This window comes from Ictalurus punctatus, chromosome 2 (assembly GCF_001660625.3).
Source record: "Ictalurus punctatus breed USDA103 chromosome 2, Coco_2.0, whole genome shotgun sequence".
Lineage (NCBI taxonomy): Eukaryota > Metazoa > Chordata > Actinopteri > Siluriformes > Ictaluridae > Ictalurus > Ictalurus punctatus.
Window position 1 is genome coordinate 29,366,211 of NC_030417.2, and position 16,211 is coordinate 29,382,421.

At 38.0% G+C, this 16,211-nt stretch overlaps 1 long non-coding RNA gene across 2 annotated transcripts; it reads left to right on the top strand.

Annotated features, from left to right (window-relative positions):
* The first annotated feature begins 1,488 nt into the window (after positions 1–1,488).
* Positions 1,489–15,737, top strand: LOC124626125 (uncharacterized). Of its 2 annotated transcripts, XR_008393351.1 has the most exons (3): positions 1,489–1,823; positions 9,804–9,994; positions 15,227–15,737. It is a non-coding gene; the product is annotated as an uncharacterized LOC124626125 (long non-coding RNA). The 2 variants fall into 2 exon arrangements; XR_006980766.2 differs by lacking the exon at positions 15,227–15,737 and having other exon boundaries at positions 9,804–10,082.
* The last annotated feature ends 474 nt before the right edge of the window (positions 15,738–16,211 follow it).

Consider the following 16,211-nt stretch of genomic DNA (forward strand, 5'->3'; position numbering starts at 1 on the left):
ACTGTAGAAATTGGAAACCGTGCTGTTATTCTACATAAAAAAGGGAAGTTGTGTAAAGCAGAAAACATTCAAAGTTAAATTGTTTGGAGAGAAAACAACATGTCTGAGGCTTGCTGCTTTCAGTTTGTCTTTGGGATGCAAGTTTATTTACCTGTGGGGCCAGACACTTTCACCACAGAGGAGACTCTTTAGTAAGTAAAATTGTAAATGCTTAACAAGGCTGAGAATCACCACTGTCACTGAGCCTCTAAGCGAGCATTTCCTAAAGAAACATACACTCACTGTCCACTTTAATAGGAACACCTGTACACCTGCCCATTTATGCAGTTATCCAATCAGTCAATCATGTGGCAAAAGCACGAAGCATGAAATCATGTAGATACAGGTCAAGAGCTTCACTTAATGTTCACATCAAACATCAGATCGAAGAAAGAAAATCAAAGTGTGATCTCTGTGACATTGTTGCTGGTACCAGATGGGCTGCTTTGGGTATTTCAGAAACTGCTGATCTCCTGGAATTTTCACACACAACAGTCTGTAGAGTTTACACAGAATGGTGCAAAACACAAAAAACATCCTGTGTGCAGAGGGTCTGCAGGCTGAAACACCTTGCTGATGAGAGAGCTCAGAGGAGAACGACTTGTTTGAGCTCACACGAAGTCTATGGTAACTCAAATAAGCACTCTTTACAACCAGGGTGAGCAGAAAAGCATCTCAGCATACACAAACCCTCAAAACTTGATGTGGATGGGCTACAACAGAAGAAGACCACATCTGGGTTCCAATCCTGTTAGCCAAGAACAGGAATCTGAGGCTATCATGGGCACAGGCTCACCAGAACTGGATCATTGAAGACTGGAAAAAGACCAGGTCATTTCAACAGTCCAGGCTGGTGGAGGTGGTGTAATGGTGTGGGGAATATTTTCTTTGCAAATTTTAGGCCCATTAATACTAATCAACCATCACTTGAATGCCACAGCCTCTTTAAGTATTGTTGCTGACAATGTGCATCCCTTCATGGCCCCAATTTACCCATATTTTATTGGCTACTTCCAGCATGATAATGCACCATATCACAAAAGTCATCTCAAACTGGTTTCTCGAACATGATAATGAGTTCAATGTTCTTCGGTGACCTTCCCAGTGACGGATCTGTATCCAATAGAACACGTTTGGGATGTGGTAGAACGGGAGAGTTGTAGCATGAATGTGCATCTGAAAAATCCGCAGGATTTATGTGATGCAGTCACGTCAACATGGACCAGAATCTCAGAAACTAGCTATGCGGTTTTGGTTTTGGTTTTTGTTTTTGTTTTTATTTTTATTTATTTATTTATTTATTTATTTATTTATTTATTTATTTTTCAATACACTAACAGCCTTCAAACTTCCACAAACAGCTGGTGTGGCTGCAGGCTTTTATTCCAATCAAATAGGAGGCACACTTGATTGGAGACCAAGATTAACAAATTTAAAGTGGAATCAGGTGTGGCTTCTGTTTGGCTAGAATGAAAGTACCTTTTGTGGATAAGTTTGAAGACCTTTGCTCTACATTGTCTTTTAGTTAGCTAGCTAATCTTACAGTAAATGGCTAGTCTGCTATCACTGGCCCCAGAACTATACTAAACTCACACACAAATCAGAGCAAGCGTTTTCTCCACAAGTTGTGTTTTTCTTAATTGGTTAGCACTGATTGGATAGCTTGCTCAATTGACACCATGGATCTGTGATCAAGGTCGTAATGCACAAACAGACTGCTGTGAGCTCAGACCAAGAACTCTGCCAAAAGAGTGACCTAGCTAAAACACAACCTCTTTTTAAAGGTGAGTGGTTGATTTTTCATGTATTACTCAGTAAAAGTCAAATAGATATGCTCAATAAAGACTGTATTCTTATATTGAATACTACTTTATTAAGTTGTATGTCAGTACATTTGATGGTGAAATTACAATGTAAACACATTAATGAATTTATAGTGTGCTGTTTGGTATACATAAATGTGTCCCAAAATGTGTATTGCAACACTCAAATTAATACACTAAACTATCTTCATTTGGCTAGTGCTTTTACGCAAAGTGACTTACAACTTGGCAGATGAGGTAAATGACCTTGCTCAAGGGCACAACAACGTTAATGGTGCAGGAATTTGACCTCACAACTGTCAGATTAGTAACCCAATGCCTTAACCACTGAGCTACGACTGTTCTACATGCAATGGGCAAAATGTTGTAAGTAGCATTTTTCTAAACTGTAAATCTTGTAACCAACAACCTTAAATTTCAAATCTTAATGTTTATGGACTCCCTAAAATGTTATTGTGATTTTAACTTTTTTTTTATTATTCTTAATTAATTAATTGCTTAATCATCTATTTATTTATTTATTTATTTTTTACTAATTTAGTGGAAAGAAAAAAGGTGCATCCCAATTCACATACTTGTACACTATTCTATGGCATTTTGTAGTATAAATAGTGTGAGAATTGTGTTCACACTGAAAATTCCAAATACAAAAAGTATTACTTTAAATACCCTGATGATACACTTAATCAACACTATTGTTGAATGAAAAAGTAACCTTATAAAATTCATACATTACATGGTTGTGTACATGGTGTATAAGTGTATAGTGTCTTATTTGGACACACATAAAGTGGCTCAAATTAGGTAATTAGCTAAGAGAATGCTTGAGTGTGTTTGGCTCTTAGTCTGAAGTTTTGCAGCCTTGATTCTGCATTCCTAGTTGCAAAGTCATAATAGTTCTGCTCGTTCATTCATTCCTCTTCACTAAGTGCTTTATCATGTTCATGGTGGACATGGAGCCTTCCCTTTTAGCTCTGGATATGAGGTGGGAGTACATGGCAGTCCATCACAGGCCATCATTAACATACACATTCACATGTAGGAGCAATTACATGCATGCTTTTTGGGATGAAAACAGAGGGTGTGTCTCAATCACCTCCCTAGGCGGTGAATCAGTAGGCCTATATCATGTACAGGAGTTTGGGCACTGGTAAGAACTCTGGCTTACTATACATTGGCCACTGATGACTCAATTTCTGTTGAAAATTCTGTACTCGTGTTGTAAAATATCACCAAAAATTAAAAACATAGACACATTTAAGTTTTGTCATAAATTTGTTAGCTTAATCACACACATTTTTGTCATGGTGCGTCAAGAAGGATCGTACACTAGCTAGTGGATAAAAAAATCATTAAATTCTTAAGTCCTTAGACTCAAACCGCATACAGAACATCAAGTAAAGTTCAATTCAAATCAAATAAAGTTAATCACTAATGTAAGTTAATCATTTGAGTGCTACAACAATAACAAGCTACTTACATTTGTAGATGAAGTTGGCTAAGAGTTCGTCAGCCATTTTTGTCAAGCTTAGAGGGAACATTTCTAGTAAGGGGACAGAGTGAACATAGATGCTCCCTGGTTTTTGCGGCGCATTGTAGGAGATGTATATAATTTTTTCTTTAGGGAGCAAGAATTCCAGTGCACTGGAAGAATTTTGTGATTGAGACAACCCTTAAAATGGCTGACTCCTTGATCAGTGTCCTGACTACTGTACTAGGGAGCTGATTGAGACGTACCCTGAGAACCCAGAGGAAACCCAGGGACCCTGGAGCTGTGAGGCTCGAAGTACAATGCCTAATACTTGGTATACTATAGTTGCTTAACAATACAATATAGTGAGGTGAAAAACTAGTAGACTTAAGGGTAACTCTAATCAAATCTTTCTTTATTAATTAACTTCACATAATAATCATAGTAAACATAAACAGTCGTGGTGGCACGAGCTTACAGCAGGTTCAGATTCATCAGCTTCTCACAACTCTCCTAAATTGTCCTTAGGGGTGTGTGTGTATGATGGACTGGTATCTCGTACAGAGTGTATTTCTGCCTCATGCCCATAGGCTCCTGACTGTTCGTGGACCTGACCAGAGTTTACTGAAGATAAATGTTTGTTTTTGTTTGTTTGTTTGTTTGTTTGTTTGTTTGTTTGTTTTTGTGCAATAAGTAAAAAATTTAGTTCTTCAAACTATATTATAGTTAGAATTTTTTTTTTCCAAGGAAGACTGCACTAAACTTGGAGTGTCTATGGGAATTTATTGTAACTTGAAATGGACATACTGTTTAACTGAGGTCAATCTTCTATAAAATGAGGTCAGGATTTGTGTTACAGCTACTGTGTGTGTGTGTGTGTGTGTGTGTGTGTGTGTGTGTGTGCTGTATTCTATACCACAAAGTCTTCCCAGAAATCTTGCCCTAAGGTGCTTCTGCTGAGCATGCTCAGTGTTTGGAGAGCGTGGGCAGGAGTATGCAGCTCACAGCACAGTACGAGTGAGAGCTGGCCTGAACGTTGTGTGCCACGCATGTACTGTACAGCTTACCACAATACGTAATTAGCCTGTGTCTGCTGGGCTCTTGGGCTATGTATAGTCCTCTGAGGTTTATTTTAATTAATGCTCTCTACATCGTAACACTGCATCTCAGGCAGTAAGTCTGACGGAGGGAGCGAAAGAAATGCGATGAGGGCCTGAGAGAGAAATATGGGATGGGCTGCGAGAGCAACAGTGGGTGGGCAGGCAGTGTTGGAGCAGGAAAAAAAAAACTCCTAAGTGTATCTCCTAAAGCCAGGATCCAAACATGGATGCACAAAATCAAGACGATGGATTTAAGGTTTAATCTGACAATTCTGTGATTTTAAGTTCCTGAGCCATCAAGTTTTAACTCTCTAGAATGTGAAAGTAGATACAAAGTTTCAACTTGAGATATTATGGTTATTATTCAGCTAACACTTGAGGTCTGTTCTGGGTCTGATACAAACTGAAGGCTTGCTAAAGATAAACATCTTCAGAATTAAGTGATTCACAAGATGGTGGAGAAAAGATCACATGTACAAAAATCCCAGCTCCCACAGTGTGAGGATATGTTTTGTAAATCTCCTGCTTTGCATCAACAGAGGCTCTCTCTCTCTCTCTCTCTCTCTGTGTGTGTGTGTGTGTGTGTGTGTGTGTGTGTGTGTGTGTGTGTGAGAGACTCTTTCTTAACACACACAGAAAGAAAGAGAGAGGTAGAAATACTGAAGTTGGGATATGTCTGGGATTTGTTTCCTCTCTCTCTCTTCCCCAGATGTGTCTCTCCCATGGGTATGCTAGCTGGCTAGTTTGACCCTCTGGCGAGACTTCCAGCTGTACAGCAGCCAAGTAACTCCAGCTGCTTCCAATATGTGTGGTTTTGCAGCAGGGAGAGTGTGTTGGAGCCTTAGCATAGATTCAGCAAAGGCAATGATTTTTTTCAAAAAAAATCATTTTTACATTTTTGCACAGTTTTACAAGGATACCTGCAATACATTTGACATGAATGCATGCTGTACTAGTACAAAAGTTACTAGTGAAATCTGTGTGTGTACACTCGTGTCTGTACTGCTGCGCTGTCCTTCCCAATTCCTCCAAATCCAATCCTCTTTTTTATTTCCGTTGAACAGAACTGTGGGATTGTATGGAGCTAATTTAAAGCCAAAACCTACCAATTAAACAGAAACTGTTTTATACATACAACTAAGTTTCACAAGAAGCAATTGCTATTGTATTCCAGTTGTGTTTTTGTATTTGCTAAGAACTCTGCTGCTGCATCACAGTTCGCTACTATCAGTCTGAAATAGTACCTGAGAACTAGAATTAGTGTGTCCCAAATCTTGATGTATAATGTTGAAATGAGGATCCCAAAGGTACCCAGATAGCTTACAATTTCTGATAGATTTCTGAAGTGTGGATCTGTGGACACTTTCTCAGCTAATACTGCTCACAATTCCTTGCATGAGGGAGGAGGAGTTTTGTGACGGCTTGCTTCGCAGATTTCAACCAAATTTTTCTTCACAAAAGAGTACATACTTTTACTTGAATTACTGTGAATTGGGATGCAGCATGTCTATCTGACAATCACTTGTATTTGCAAAGTTTCTATGCTTATAAAAATGTCTCTTAGGTTTTGGCACTAAAAATGAAAACATTTTGGAGCCTTTTCCCTGAAAACACTTAAAGAATGACTCTAAATTAATGTTGGTTCGTTGATAAATGAGACGAGGGACTGCCTTTTACCTGAAAAGGCGGAGCAAAGAAATGGACATCGCCACACAAATCCACAAACCACTGACCTTTTTAAATGTTGTCGGAATTTATGTACAACACTGTTGACTGGGGGTTTTTGGAGCTCTGTGTGTGTGTGAGAGAATGTGTGAGCAGGCAAATACCATTATCAGCTGTGAGCAATTCTCTGACTAACAGAGACCCACAAATTGGACCCATCACTCCTCCTCAACTGGGGGCTTTGGTATGGGCTACTTTACTGCCATTGAACTATAAAAGATATAAACAACTGCCAGTGAAGTCATGTGTCCCACATTTTATTTGCAACCCTGTTAATGAATGTCTATGTATCATGCTACAAATAGAAGCAGGAATGTCATTAGGAAATTTTCTGCTTCATGGCAAACAAACAATAATAATAATAAAAAAATAACAGAGAATTCAGTGCATTGTAGCTGAACCATTCAACACTGTTAACATAATTAACTTGTGCTACTACAAAAACATTTCTTAAAAAAATAATTAAATACCATTATAACATTATGCTGCTCCTAATAAATATGAATAATGAAGTAGATTATAACTTTACATGTTGAAATATGAGAAATGGAAGAAAACCCTTCACTTCTCCCAATCCAGTGTCTCATTCCTGAAGGAGAGATGGCTGTGCTAGATCTGTTTCCTCTAGAGAATAGATGTGTTTATGCTGGAGAAGCCTCTGAGTCGGCAGCTTTCTCGCCTTGTCCTGTGGGCCATCCTGGACATGTCTGACCAGCAGGACGCCGATGATCACTCTTTAGGGGGCCAGAATTGCAAAATATCTCTTCTGCAGGCAAGCCAAATATATCACATGGGAACTGAACAGCAGTCCACCAGGATTTCAAAAATGTTTTACCAAAACCTATACCGATTTTAAATGTGTTAGTTATGGGATTGGGATAATTATAATTCTCAACTGATTGTAAAATATTTGAGTGGAATGTTTCTTCCATGTTTATTTCAATGTTTACTAATTATAGTTCCGTCTGTTTGCTTTTTATCTTGGTTTGGAATAAATGTCCCCACAAGGATGGACATAGCTGACAGTTTTGACCTTGTCTTGGAGACTTTTTCTGGTCCCCAAGAGGAACCTTTTCCTTTTTTTCTTTTTCTTTCTTTCTTTTTTTTTTTTTAAACAAAAAGCCACTGAAGTTACTGAGATTAATGTTTATAGTTTGATTGGGATGAACATCAAGCATTAATTAGCTGCATTAATAATTGTGATTTGAAGGTCCTCATAATAAAGTATACAATTTAATTAAACAAGCCCTTGAGGAATCCTTTTTGTGTGGAATTTAAAAGCAGTCTTCAGTGTCAGGTCTGTAAAACTAACCAGAGTTCTGTTTAGCTCCCAGCTTCTGTCTTATTTGGTTAAATTCCTTATGGTGGAAGGATTTAAATTGCTGTGGAACGGTAACAATCTTCTTATACTCTTCACAATATTCTAATATCTTCTACCTTTCTACTAATCTTTTTTTTTTCTCCTCTAGAGGTAAATCTTTAGCAGACGTTTTGAACAGTGAATGCTGCTTTTCTTTCTTTCTTTCTTTCTTTCTTTCTTTCTTTTTCTTTCTTCCTTGCTTTTAAAAGAGCACACAATATGCCCCACCTCTTCACATGTTTATCTGAGAGTGCAGTGTATGACACAGCTGAGATAGGTTGAGTGGGGGCCAGCTCCTTGTGGCTTTCTCTTCAACTCTCATTCACTTTTTCTATGTCCATCCTGAGCCTTCTTATTTCTCTTCTTTTGGACTTATTTTAAATTCTCCCTTAAATACAGACCTTATTGATACTGTAACACACACACGTGTCTGTGTATGTTTTTTCTCTTTATCACCCTACCCCTGTCACATCTTCAGTCATTCACAGAACAATCTGACTCTGTCCTCAGATCAGCTCTTCCCTCAGGCCTCCACATTCAGCTACTGTTACAGACATTTCCAGCTGATCTCAGATCAGTCTGTTCTGCTATGTGGTATGTCCACTCCTATTCCTTGCCTCTGGTTGAACCCAGTGCCCCTCCCCCCTCCATGAAAGCCTGGATATACGCACAATCCTGGCACAGAGCAGGCTGAAAGTCAACTGACTGGGAGAGATGAATAGATACAGTATAAAATCTGTTACTGTATTTTTATGGTGATGGGGCAAAGTGCATTCATGTGCACAAATTCTTTTCTTGCAACCCTGAGCATGCAGTTTTCATAGCGTTATGCAAATCCCCTCAGGGATGCACAAGAAGTCCGGAAGATGGCAGCATACCTTCACTTCCACCCCCCCACACCCCCTCTTTTACACGATGGAGACATTGTACTTCTGCAATTGCAATTCTTTGTTTAATTATTTTAGATCTATAGAATGTAAATCTCCAGCATATATTATGAGTAAAATAATCAACCACAGCTGGTGAAGAGTCCATTTTATTTTGGTTGATGGGCAACACTCTTGACCTGTCTGATCGAATTTCAGAGGAGTGGGAGAAAGTAGAGGGGATGGTGATAGTGGTAGAATGAGGAGGAAGAGAAAGGAGGAGGTATTGAGGGAGAAGGCTGGAGAAGAGAGAATGGAAGCCAAGGAAGCTCAGCTCTTTCCGAGGACCATTTGGAATGTGGATTTGTCTGCCGTCTGGGAAGACCAGAAGATTCCAACGTGGTGCTTTTCTTTAACCTCAATTGACTTCACCTCTTTCTTTAGACAAGAAATCAACATAATAATGTCAGTCTGATGCACTGCATGTCTACTGGCATGCAGCTTGTTGATGCAAAATCAATAAAATGGTCAGTGTACCCAGTGTAGAGAAGCACAGTATGATTTTTCAGCAAAGTGCATACAATTAATCAAATGATGTTGTCCACGTTATTGTTCTTGTCCACACTAGCCTGACATGGTCTGAGCACTGTGACTTCGTTTACTTGGACAGCAATAATCTAATTATTGATCTTATCAGAATATTGTCTTATTCAGAATAAGGTGTTTACATTAATTGCTTTTAGATTATTCCTTTCATGTTCCCTATTAACGATTAAAAGCACACATTACGTCCCCACGCCACGTGGTCCGACGTTCCCTCCAGAATTTCATGTGGTTTGTCTTCATTATGGTACCGTATACGGTTTTTGGTGTATTATTTTTAATTTTATGAAAGCTTCGAGTGCAGTTAATTGTCATGCTATACGTGCAAATGGACGACTGCTTGAAGCCATGGGCTGCATCTGAATCTGCATAGTTACCTACTATGTAGTAGCTGAAATACGTGTAGAAAGTGGAAAGAGCCTGGCTATTACTGGAGTTTCCTTCTTGATGAGAACCTTTTTTTTAGTGGACAAAGTGAATTAAATGTTATGTCCGTTCATGTCCCTACATGTTGTCTTTGTCTTCAAATAAAGGTAAAGATCTTTTTTCTGTTAATGCTGCTGCCAGAATCTCTGATCACACCTCGGAAGTTGCTCATAGCTTTTAAAATTTGTTTTAAAGTTTTTCAGTTTTCATCACCTTGCTGCCCTCTATCTTAGCAAGAATTCTAGATTACAAATACTGTCTTTGCTTACCCTAGGACTTTTATTAACAATATCATCATGCATGTATATTTTCAGTACATTTAGCATGGTTTGTCTTTTCTCAATATGACAGTCAATCCATCCATTTTCCATACTGCTTCTCCTATCCCAGGGGCATAACTCGGGGCACACAACCCATCATAGGGCACAATTGTGCACACACGTTACGGAAGATTTAGAGATGCCAGTCAGCCTACAACGTGTGTCTTTGGACTGGGGGAGGAAACCCCTGAAGCACGGGGAGAACATGCAAACTCCGTGCACACAGAGTGGAGGCAGGATTCGAACCACCAACCCCCAGAGGTGCGAGGCAAATATACTAACCATTATACCACCGTGCCTCCCTCAATATGACTTTATACTATAATAATTAAAATCTACCTACTATCCAGTGTCACCCAGAAGAGGATGGGTTCCGTTTTGAGTCTGGTTCTTTGTCATGTCATTTAAGGCAGGTTTCCTGGCTAATGTTGCTTCTGGGTTGCTAGATCTAAATATGGATTTCTGAAACATTGCACTATATAATTAACTGAACTGACTTGAGTAGATATGGACCTGCCAGGTGACTCTGATCACAGCAATATTCCCAGAAATTCGGGTAAAAAATTAAGGGACCTGGGGCAGTGCACCAAGCTCTGAAATTCTATTCCTGCACACCTGAGATTTTTGGACCCTTAAACACCAAATAGAAACTAATTGTGTGTGTTTTATATACTATTGCTTCAATTATTCAGTTTACTTTTATTACAGTTTTCTATTATTTGATACATGTGTTTTATTGGTCTTAAAGTAAATCCAGTATCTATTCCATGTTTTTCATTATTCATCTTTGTTATAATCCCTTCTCTTTTTTTTTCATCTTTTCACTGGTGTTTTACATTTAGCAAAGCTCAAAATCTCATCCTGAAGATGCACAGTCTGTGCATTTATCAAATTTGGAAAAATATCCATGCTGTACTGGTTTATAGACTTTCATATGTATTTGGTATGTTAAACAAATGTTCTTTGTTTTGACTGTGCAGATGATAAAGCAGAATGTACACTTGTATCTGACCAGGTATTGTATTTGAAAAGTCTGCAGTAATTTGATGTAAAAGCTCTTCCCGAAAGGAGAACAGGCTGCTGAATGAAGAACTCGAGCTATGCTGCAGACAGGTAGGGACAGGCAAGGAGGAAAACTTCACACACTGAGGTTAGAGAGAAAGAGACGGAGATATTTAAGTAGCATGTTGTGTGCCAAGTTTGTGGAGAATGGGCTGGGTCCTGCTGTTTGACTGGAGTCCCTAGTAAGAGGTCAAAGAAGGGTGGGAAACTGGTAAGTCTAATCATTCAGGTGGTCAAAAACATGTATAGATATAATTACAGACACATGGCTAATTAAATAATTTCAAAGGAAAATTATACTACTGCAAAGTTTGTTGTCTCACAATGCAAAAATCTTGAACAATAAGCACTTTAGGAGCTATGTGTTGGCTAGCCACTGTAGACCAGTAATATTAACATTACTGTTTTAGTTATATAAAAGTAGGTTAAATAAGACCTTAGTTATACACTACTATGCATGTCTTTGGAGTGGAGGAGGAAACTGGAGTACCCTGAGGAAACCCTGGAAGCACAAGGAGAACATGTAAACTCCACACACGCACAGTAAAGATGGGACTCGAACCCCCAACCCCGGAGGGCTGAGGCAAAAGTGCTAACCATTAGTACAGTATACAGCAGGCCTATATGTATCAGAGTGTAGGTAAATGTACAGTAAATGTGAGACAACAAACTTAATATTGATTGCTAAAGCTTTATATTTCTCTTTGAATGTCTCTCTTACGGTGCGTGCACACAGACTGAATTTCTTACTCTTTCCAAACACATCACTGTCAGTTTCTCTCACATCTGCTAACATCATTTAGAAGACCCAATCCATGTCCAGCTCTCTCTCTCTCTCTCTCTCTCTCTCTCTCTCTCTCTCTCTCTCTCTCTCTATACCTCACCCTCTTTTTATTTCTCTTATCCAGGGAGTTAAATCTATGTGGTGCTAAGCTCTATCCCCCTCTCCTGTTTGTGAGGAAGAATGGTATCACTTGCAAGGGCTCACAAAATGGCTGTTAGCACGTCACAACTGGTCAGTGTTTGGACAGCATTTAAGCATGACATGAAATGTGTGTAATGGAGGGAGACCCTATGCTTTCCGAGATATAAACAGCTCCTCCCTCCTGCTAGACTGTGCTGCCCTCACTAAAATGTTTCTCAAAACGCTCTCTAGTCTGTCCTAGATGTTATATTCATGTATAAGTATTTTATTTTGGAATTTAAAAAAAAAAGTTTATATACAGTTCTCTTGACTTGCAAAATAACTACAGCATGTGTGTTTGCATTCCTTTGGTCGACTGCAACGTGTCAGTGAACTGTATTTGACATGAATTTGCTGTTTATATTGTATTTAAACCGATAAATGTAATGCCAAAGCTGAGAATGGTGGGCTATAATTACATTTAAGTGTTTCTTTTTTTCTTATCAATATGTTTCACTTGGAATTTCATATAAAAGTGGGTTCTTGATTGTAAATGATTAACTCGTAACCGTACTTAACTTTAATACAGACAATGCATGTTTTTGATTAAGGGCAACAGAAATGACTCATCATCTCGATCTCTCTTTTAACGTGATGACACAAATGAGTCTCTCATTCAGTCAGAAAGAAAAACGTGACAAAGGATACTGAATATGAGCAATGCTCAGTGTTTACACACTGTTTACCAAGTGCTCAACACAGTTCATTATAAAACTTGGGAAAGCCAAAATTATGGAGAGACAAAATGGAAGACATTTTGATCCTTTCTTCTCTCTCTCTCTCTCTCTCTCTCTCTCTCTCTCTCTCTCTCTCTCTCTCTCTCTCTCTCTCTCTCTCTCTCTCTCTCTCTCTCTCTCTCTCTCTCTCTCTCTCTCTCTCTCTCTCTCTCTCTCTCTCTCTCTCTCTCAATAGAAATCAGCTGCGAGGCATGTGTCTGCCTCTTTCCACTCCCCTATTCTTGAGTTCGACCCTGGGACATCCCATTTACTCCACCCTTTCTGGATATTTTTTTTTCCCCCTCTCAAGCTTTCTTCCCTCATATTCTGGCAAGCTCCCAATGTTGATGTGGCAGTCAGTTAGATGAGTCTTTTCTGAAAAGAGAGAAAGAAAGAGATAAAGTGAGGCAGTGACAAAGAGGAATCTGAGTAACAGTCACTGCTGCCATTGGCATGAAAGCATTTCTGATGTTTGATTTACTTTATAATGGTTTGACCAGGTGCACCAGTTCATATGGATCTCATTTATTTTTCCAACACATAGTGGACACATACACATAGGTGAAAACCAAGGCACATGAAATTATAGTTGGAAAAATAGAGAGAAAAGATATAATGGAACATGAGTACTCTGATTATTTTAGGAGGAGAAAGATAAAAATGTTATGAGGGGAAATGCCCCAGACCATTCTGATTTTTAAGCAGATAATTTCTCAGCAATAATAGCTGAAATAAAATGAAATAAGCAAGTGCTTGGTGTCCGACTTTCACCAGATGGTAATACAGACAGTAAATGAATGCCATACTTTAACATATGGTCAGATATTAGAAAATTATTGAAAACGAATAATCTGTATAATACTTTAGATTATATTATTGGTATTAGTAACTTAGGGGGGCTTAGTGGTTAGCATGTTTGCCTCGCACCTCCAGGGTTGGGGGTTCAATCACATGTTGGAACCTGGTGATGCTCCACCACTGGCATCTCTCATTCACTCCTCCTTTCTCTTCACCTGTGACCTACATTTATGTTTACATTTACTCATTTTACAGATGCTTTTATACAAATTTGCAAGTTAAGGGCTTTACTCATGGGACCAACAGTGGCAGCTTGGCAGTATCAGGATTTGAACTCTCAAACTTTCGTTACATGGACCTCTTTTAGGAATGGTCCGGTAGATCCATTAGACATTAGTGAAAATAGTAGGTTTCATTTTAAGTAATCCACATCAATCCATATTTATAGTTCAATATGTCATACATGTCATTCACATTTTCTTTATTATGAATGCATGTCATTTGCAGCAGGTCATAACAGCAAATGGGTGCTCTACTAAGTACTAAAGATGCTTGCCATGGAGGGGTTGAATAATTTTAAAACTAGAGAAATCATTATAAGTTGCATTTTCAGTTGAATTTGGGGAAACCACTTGAAGCATTGGTTGTATTTAGTTATTTGAATTGCTTTTGTTTGATTTGTTCACTGCAAACAGCTGAAAGTCTGTAAATTTTGACAATAAACCTGATTTGTAATGGGGGTTGAATAATTTTGATTGCAACTATATGTATGACTGTATGTGTTATTAAAATCCAGAGATATTCAGAAAGTATATGTCTGACCAGGTATCAAACATATAATCCCATTGGTGTATAATACCAACTGTTTTTTAACTGTTTTGTTTTTTGTTTTTTTTTAATTTAAACAAAGCCACACATATATTGACATAAGATCATATAGCAGAGATAAGAATAAATATTTGCATATACGTTCATGACGCTAAATAAGGAAAATTTAAAAAAAATTCAAAGAGAAGGAGAGATTAACCAGTATTTCAGACATCTCAAATGTGGAAATGGTTCAAATTGACCCATAACGTAATAGGAGGTTAAGATGAGTACTGAAGTGTTTAGTACATATCTCATGTGCTCAATCTGTTGTTTTACTGTAGAAAATCAGTGGATGAGTCATTATATTTACACCACAGTAAGATTTTCACTAGCTAGTTCTCCCTTTTTGCATAATGCTTACCTGATGAGGAGGGCTATAGCTAACTGGTTAGATAGATAGATAGATAGATAGATAGATAGATAGAAGCGATAGGGCCTTTTCTGTAATGACACCAAGGCTTTGGAATAGCTTGCCCCTCTCGATCAGATCTTCCCCTACAATAAATTCATTTAAATCGTCCCTGTAAACGTGTTTCTTGTGTCAGGCTTCTTCCCTGCTTATTCTTTGGTCTTGGATTTATCTGTTTTGTTTCCTTATAGTAATTATTTGTTTCTATATTTATTTAAATTATATCATGTTCTATTTTAATGCATTTCGTATTACGCATGATGTGCAACACATTGGTCAACACTCGTGTTTTAAATGTGCTATATAAATTTATTTGACTTTGACGAAGTCATAAGTAAAGTGATCGATGCAGCCAAATGAAGCTCCAGTGTCTAGAGTAGATAATGGACTTTGTAAACTAAGCAACTGCATCTGTCACCTGTTCATATCCAGTTGATATCAAGGGTTCTAATCAGTTGGCTGTAGTAGAACTCTTAAGAAAATCTATAAGTTGGTTGGTTTTATGAGGTATTTGGTTTTGGAGTTTTTTTTTTCAGCCTGTTTTTATACAGATTGAACTCTGTTTCACCCAAAATGCCTGGTAGAACCTTATAATTCTAAGTTAATGCTAAACCTATGCTGCCTATGATTATGAAGTAAATGTGGTTCCTGTTCCTTCTTTGTTTTTGAGAAAGAAGCAACTTGAGAACAGAGATGGGTGGGAGAGAAAACAGAAAAAAGAAAGAAGCAGTATACAGAAGTCCATCCTGCAGCCACTCATCTCCCTGCTTCAACAATGACCAATAAATGAGCTACAAAACTGTGCAGGACTCCTCCTACCAAGAAATATGTCTAAGCTTGGCTAGAAGTGTCTCGTTTCATCCCCTCATCCCTTTTTGAAAATAAATGAACTGTATAGTAATTGATTGGGATTGTTTGTACCGTTCACAACAAAGATAATATATTTGTTGTATATATGTTTTAAAGTGAGTGCATGTATGCGTGTTCACCATGAATGTCTTTATCTCTGAAACAAAGAATAACCATGAACCATACTGAACAAGCCAAAATCCCAGTAGTTACACTGACGTTACTGAAATTCCAGTAGCTGCCGTGATGTGAATTGTAATGTCTAGTGTCTTGTTATCCTCAGCACGCCATATCCAAAAACCTGCTACTATACATACAAAACCTGTGTGTGTGTTTTTTTTTTTGTTGTTGTTTTTTTGTGGCATTATTAATCTGACCACCACCACTAGGTGGCTAATTCATAGAGTAAGAGCTGTAGATCTTTTTCCTATTCTCCTCATATCCAGTTACAATCTACAATTCTTCTGAAAAGTGAGTGGGACTATTCACTAAGTGTATCCATTGATCTCGAATCAGTTTTAATCACTATATCACTGGTTAATACATCATCTCATCGATTTGGATATGGCAGGGATTCTTCTGCAGTTCATCAGAATAGCATGTAACTCCCTGAAGAGAGAGACTGGAAAAAATAAGAAAACAAATAAATATTTCTTTTGAAGGCATTTCCTCAAAGGTATCTGGATTAAAGCAGCTTCTTACTAGTTTCAAAATTAAAGTGGTGTTCAAGCCTTTGAAATTCTGTTAAAAAAATAAATAAATAATTTTTTTAAATAATTAAAAATAATCTACTGATTCATATTCATGGCC